Below are 6,721 nucleotides of genomic sequence, written 5' to 3'. Positions count from 1 at the left end.
AGTATCTAATTGTTTTTCTTCTCTCTTTCCCACCATCTGCAGAACCCATTTCTGGCCAAAAACTTATCAATGTACTTTCTTGGTAGACTGATTCCTGGAAGGTGTGAGCACCAAGGAGCAGAACTCTGCAGCATGGCCGGGGATGGACAGAGAAGTGACACTTGGGCTCCTGGCCTGGAGAAATGGAAGTCTCATGTGAAGAGAGAATTTCCAGCCAGAGCATGTGGAAAGACACTTCCCATGTCAAAGGCAGCTGGGCAACCGGGAAGTGTCCACTTACACCTTGGATTGGTACAACTACTGAGAGCATTTATTGCACACAATTACAGTAAAATCTTTGGGCAACCGACAAGCCAAATCTTGGTATGAATCTGCGAAGTCGGTATCAGATTTATGGATTTTGTTTTTGCTTTTTGTTTTTGTTTTTCAGCAATGCAATTACATTTATTGTCTTGCAAGTCACTCATTTAGAAAGATATTCAAAGCAAGAGAATAGTTTTTATTTCCGCTAGTGGCGCACATCACAAATGACTGGTTTTCTGCAGAACTTTTGCAGGAAATCTGCTCTATTGTTTCATTACAAGTATGGAGCATGTGTCTGCTCTTCCCCTTTCACAAAGTTTACAGGGGCTTTTATGACAAAGAAAAACTAGTAAAAGAATGCTAAAGCTGCAACAAAGCAAACCAAAGAAAGCAGGAAAGTTCTTTGTATCCTACAGAACTGGTTCTGTTTTTACTGATCAGCAATGTCTTTGAAAAGTGAAATTCAAATTTGACAAAGCAAGTTTTATTATAATCTTAATTTAAAAGGTAGAAATGTCTACGGACCCACCTTGCAAAGTCAGACAAGCTGACTGTAGACACATGAGACTCCTATGGGACTATATACAAGATCAAAATGAGAAATACGGGATAAAATTATAGGGAGAATGACAGCAACAAAGTGAAGTAATCCAATTCCTATGAGGCCAATGGATAATTAGGGGCTATATAGTATCAGCAAGAATGGAAAGAGCAGAAATTCAGCTAAACCGTAATGTTTAAAAACGGAGTATGTTTTACTCTTATCTAACACTGTCCGTATAATACTGCTTTTGGTGTGAGGCAAAGAATGGAGGTTGGGACATGATGCTAGGAGATGAAATACATAGTTGATTCCGAACTCAGGCTTGAGACCCAAATGCAATTAATTTGGGAAATCTCATCAAGACACACCTTGCCTTTTGAGTGGGATACCTCTAACACTCTCTTGTTGCAAAACTTAAGGTGGATGAAGAGGTTTAGACTAGCCTTTCTGAAGGCTTCTGTTGGAATCCACTGTGTGAATAAAAATAGGTAGTTTAGACTGCTTAAATTATAGATCTTCCTGTATCAGTATTTTGAATAATGTTACAATTAGACTCTGATAGTTTGCTGTTTTCATTAAAGTCCTTATGGTGGTGCCTGTTATTTTAGTTCTAACTCGTTTTTTCATGTATCTGATATTGCACAAAGTTCAGACTGAAAAAGTTTTCTTTCTGTATTCATTCAGGGCCAGAAAAAAGCATTTTTTCAAAGTTCATGCGTGCGTTCAGTATGGCCTGACAGCCTTTTTTAAAGAGCTGAGTGTGTCCATGACCTCTCAAGAGAAGCAAAGCTACTACAGAATGCATGTGCTGAAAATGAAAAATAGAGCTGAAAATGAATCCTGAGTCTCTCCTTGCTCAGTTAACTGCCCTTGCAGACAAGAAACCAGCTATTATCCAAACAGAAAGGGCTTGCTCTTTTAGTTTTCTCTTTGAGTCTCTTAATTCACTTTCACTTGTCTTAATTTGCTCTTCTATCAAGCGTAGTGCATTTACTGCTCTGATGGCCGCAGTTGTTCCTGACACACTTTCCGGTACTGCTGACACACAAACAACCGAGTCATCTGCTGGGTATCCACATCCATTCTCATCAACGTCTGCAGTGTTATGTGGAGCACGTCCATAAGACTCATGATTTACTACCCCATGAACTGCCCTTCGGCTGATGAATAGATACAGATAAAAGTGGAAGCTTCTCTTTCAAAGCAATAATGCCATAAAAGCAGTTCTTTATTCACCATGTGATAAAATTCAATCTGAAAATTTCTGCCTGTGATGGAGTTGCTCCTAGTATACTTAGTACTAAATTTCCCCAATTTCTCACCATAAATTTCTAAGTAGAAAAAATTGATCAGACCCTGTCACGCCTTACTGAGGATCAGCTAGGTTCACACAACATATGCACAGTTCTCAAACATGTCCCTGTTATTCTATGTGCTTTAATGAAACAAGTCTATATATTGATTGCAAACTTGGTAGTGCAAGCAAGGAATGTTACCTCTTTCAGTGACCACCATTGTAAGAACAGTTTTGTTTAAAGCAGAAAAAAATTAAACATTCTCTGCAGATGTCAAAGTTGTGCAAAAGCTCCTTTGCAATAAGACAGATATAGAGATTTCAGCACTGGTTGAAATTTGTTTAGTAAAATCCCCTTGTTGAATCACTACTGCATGGAGTTGTTGTAACATGTAATTAAGGCACATTTCAGATGATAACACAATACATTTTATCGATCCTATTATTACTGCTCCCAGGTCACGGTGAGAGCAGACAGGTCAGTTTGCTTTATTTAGCTTCAAAATCACTTAAACAGTATTGACTGAGAGCTTGGTGGCAGCACAGCTGTTGTTAAGTTCACATGTTGCTTAAGAAGGAAGAGATGAAAAGAACACAACCAGGTAAGCCAAATGAATCATAAGCACTCAGGAAAAATTTTTGGAAAATGGAAAGAGAAATAATTGCATTTCTAGATCCTGTTTCGGTGAAGACACACACTAAAACAGGTACAAAATTATTTACTTGTGCACAGATCTAAGTTTTTATAATTGTTGTTTTCCACCAATATGTTTTTTTCAAGCTGGGAAAAGAAAGACTTGGTTTTATATAAAATTTTTCCTGGAAACAAAAACAGCACGATAGATTCAAGCTACAAGATGAAATGTTTGAGGAACTGCAAGAACTGTTTCATAAAATGTTGAAAATTCTGTGGATTGTCCACATGAAACATCCATATAATGGCCTGAACAGTAAGCAGGAACAAAGCAACAATGCAAATTAGAGACTGTTCGTGGAATTTATAAAATCTACAAAAAATGGCACTACTCGTCAGGTTTTCACATTAATCTAAAATGTACTTACTTTAGGGTTTCTGCATTTGCTACAGTGACGGACTCATCATCCATGGTGTTCCAGGGAAAACAACATCCCTCAGCCCTTTTTAAAATGAACAGATCCTTTACCAGGTTTTTCTTTTCCCTGATTGAAAAGTCAGTCATGCTATAAATTACACTCAGTAGCTGTATGACACTTAAATATAATTGATTGTCACATTTATAATAGCTGGGGGGTTTTATTGTCAGAACTGAACAACTGAAGTGATCAGTAGCCTGCACTGGCACTATTATTAAAGTCTGGAATGTAAATCCCTTCCTGACACTGAGAAGCAGTTACTCACTGAAGAGGTCCTATAGCTGCCGTGAACAGCGGTTCATCATAAAAAGAAAAGGCTTAGAAGTCTGGATTTAAATACTTTATCCTTAAATTTGCACACACAGAATCTCTAGGCAGTGATACAAAAAGTCTGAAACCACTTTAAAGATACCCATTCTCTCAGCTACAGCAAAAGATCTTCCTCGGCTTATCAATTCGAACTGATAAATAATAGTTACTCAAGTGCTGAAATTTCAGTCACTGATGTTAGACAGTCTGGCTAATTAACGTCAATTACAAATTTATGGCTCTGATTTGAATAACCTTCTCTCCACGCACTAACAGGCCAGTTTTGTTTCTCCAACATGCCCAGGATGCTCTTAATTAACTTCCACAGATCTTGGCATTTGAGGATAATTGTGTGAGGTTTCCTCCTGGCCAGAAGACTGGGTGTCACAGTGCTCCGTTGGAGGGAGCTTTTTGGGGAACAACAACCAAAGCAGGCGCTGTGTGTCGCCGGTCGTTAGAGGGCAGTAAACCACCATGTTTTGGTACAGCGTCAGCTGAATTACCGAAAATACTAAGGGTGCTTTTTGCAGGTTACCCAGCCATTCAGGTATCTCCAGTATTTATAATCCAGTGATGTTTTTCACTCTTTCGGACTAATTTATCTGTTCTAGGAATTGTGGAGCACGTAGTGAAGCCTAAACCACCTATAATCAATACCCATTTTCCATTACAGATGTTTTCCCTGGAAACATGCTGCAGATGTGAGTTTCCCAGCTGTAACTGTGTCCTGTGACATTCCCGAAGCTGCTATCCTGAACGTGTACATGTGCAGACACATTTAAGAGGAGAGGGCAAGATGGGAGCTGATCAGTTGTTCTCTTCAGATTTCTGTACCTCTTGGAACGCGGTTATGTGAGGGCTGCCAGGACTTGTCCACAACAGAAAAACATCTCTTCCTTGCACCTGTGGTTATCCAAGGTTTTTGAGCTGGAACCTGTGTGGGATGGAAGCTGCCAGGCCTTGGAGTGCCCAGTCATCCTGGGTTCAGTCTCTTCCTGGAGCAGCCTGAACTAGGGCTGGTTTGGCTGAAGGGAACAAACCAGCTGTTACTGTTAAACCAAGGTAATTTACAGCAAAATTGGTTCAAGCCTTATTGTCTACTATTGATGTGGATTATATGCAAAAAGCAATTTGAAAAAAACGGTAAGGTGGATATTTATATTTTTTAATAATTCAAAATAAATGAAGATATATTTAATGGTGTGTAAATAGAAAACACAGTAAAGGATGCCTTGGTAATGAATTATTTCCAACTGTTGTTTCTTCTAATCAAACTTGTAACAATGAAAGCAATGCATTAAGCTGTGTAATGAAAAGGTGAGACATGGTATGTATTTTACTAACCACATTGTCTTAAACCAGATGTTGGTAACATATTAAAATAAAGTTTATGTTAAAATAAAAACCTTACATTTGGAAAATTTCCTTCAGCAATAACAAAACATAGTGACTGAAAAATAGTTATTATTTAGTAAATAGTTATTTTTTAGCATTTAGTAAAATTCAGTAAATTAAAACACTGTATATTCTACTCCTTTGTAATAGGACGTCTACAGAACAAGTAATATATTCTCTAATACTTATTTTCTGTCTCTAACAGGCTGGCAATTTTGAAAATATATTCACAGCTGTATATTTTCTGTTTTGGTTTCTTATTTGATTGCACTATAACTTGCCCTTTATGCATTATTAGAAAAAATGCTATTTTATTAAAGAACTTTTCACAAGCTGAGGATTTACTATTCATGAGCTAATTACAGTAAAAAAACATTTATTGACTTTATTACTAAGTGTAAGAAAACTATTTGTTATTAAAAAGGAAATTGTGCAGAAACTGAAAAGTCTTAATTTTGGAAAATTTGTGTGAATTAAATACTGTAGCGTCCACTTGTGTATTGTTATATATAGTGTTTCTATGGGAAAGAACTTTTCTCATAGAAGCAATTTTTTAGGGAATCATTTCTAAGATTCAAAGTGCTCTATCAAATATTTAATTCTAATTTCATTATACTGATACCGAACGGATTTTCTTGGCCGAATTACCACAGTTTTTTTTTCAGTAGAGAAAAGTTTCTGAAAACTCGTTTGCTAAGTTAAATGCTTATTTTGTCAACTAATATGTAGAAAATGTGTTATGATACTGGGGTGAAGCTTGCTGTTTACAACAATATTTTATTATGTCAAGTACTTTTTCAAAAAACGTCAGTTTATCATTTAGTCTTACATTCAATTAATTTCATTTTATCAAAGCTTAGCCTAGTTGGACAACTCCATCATTTCATAAAATCAGATTTCCTCATGTACTGTAAACATTTTTTTTCTAAAAATATGTTTCTCTAAATCATGTAAATGAAATTCCTTGCTGATTCCTTACTGTAGATTAAATTCCTTGTTAATTCCCTAATGCAAGTGAAAATTCCTTACTGTGTCCCGAAGGGCAACCAGGTTTCCAAAGAATGAAAAAAAAAAGCGGTCTTACCTTGGATTTGCAACAGAGGAGCAAAATGGAGCAGAAATAGCATTGCGGACAGTCTGAAGTCAGTAAGATTAAGAGAAGGGCAATAGTACGTTTATGGCCGCCGAGTAGCACTTAAGCTCTGGACACCTTGGTCTCCAGAAGAAATCTCCAGTCCAGTGACGTGTGGCACTGAGCGTGCTCACAGCCTGCTGCTTCCCACCTCTAAGGAGAAATCTCTTGTCACCTGTCAGGTTGTCGGCAATTATTTAAACTGTAGAAACAGTTTTGTCTGGCTTCTGGGCTGCCACTGCTTTTGTCTGAGAAAAGGTGCAAGGGATTTTTGGTTTTACTAGATTCATGAGTGATTTCTGACAAGGTAGTTTTGGATTATAGGAGGTGTTTCTTTTCTAATAATAGTGAGTCACCTTTTGTGAGGGAGGTGAACATCTCTAAACAGTTTGGGATTACAAAGCAAGATGTCAGTTTGATTTTTCAGTTTCGATGCCATCTAAGTATCAACATACGCATACTCAAACATGTAATCAAGTGCTGTGTAGAGTCAGCCTGCTGGGATCAGTTGCTTTCTGAAATGGTAGCTTCTCAAAGAAGCATCCTTAGCTTTTTGCCTTAATTATTACCCTGGGAAGTTAACGTTTTTCTGCCCCATGTCATGGCAGCCTTATATGTGTCCCTCACTTAA

The 6,721-nt window shown here is 37.4% G+C and overlaps 1 long non-coding RNA gene across 1 annotated transcript in view; it reads left to right on the top strand.

Moving 5' to 3' along the window:
* The window catches only part of LOC135578456 (uncharacterized), a 50,188-nt gene that overhangs the window by 29,250 nt on the left and 14,217 nt on the right, over nt 1-6,721 (top strand). Inside the window, exon 2 of the long non-coding RNA XR_010470080.1 lies at nt 43-4,625. This is a non-coding gene — a long non-coding RNA (uncharacterized LOC135578456). The remainder of the gene's footprint in view (nt 1-42; nt 4,626-6,721) is intronic.

This window comes from Columba livia, chromosome 1 (genome assembly GCF_036013475.1).
Source record: "Columba livia isolate bColLiv1 breed racing homer chromosome 1, bColLiv1.pat.W.v2, whole genome shotgun sequence".
Lineage (NCBI taxonomy): Eukaryota > Metazoa > Chordata > Aves > Columbiformes > Columbidae > Columba > Columba livia.
The sequence above is the reverse complement of the archived record's forward strand: the minus strand, read 5'-3'. Positions and strand labels throughout refer to the sequence as shown.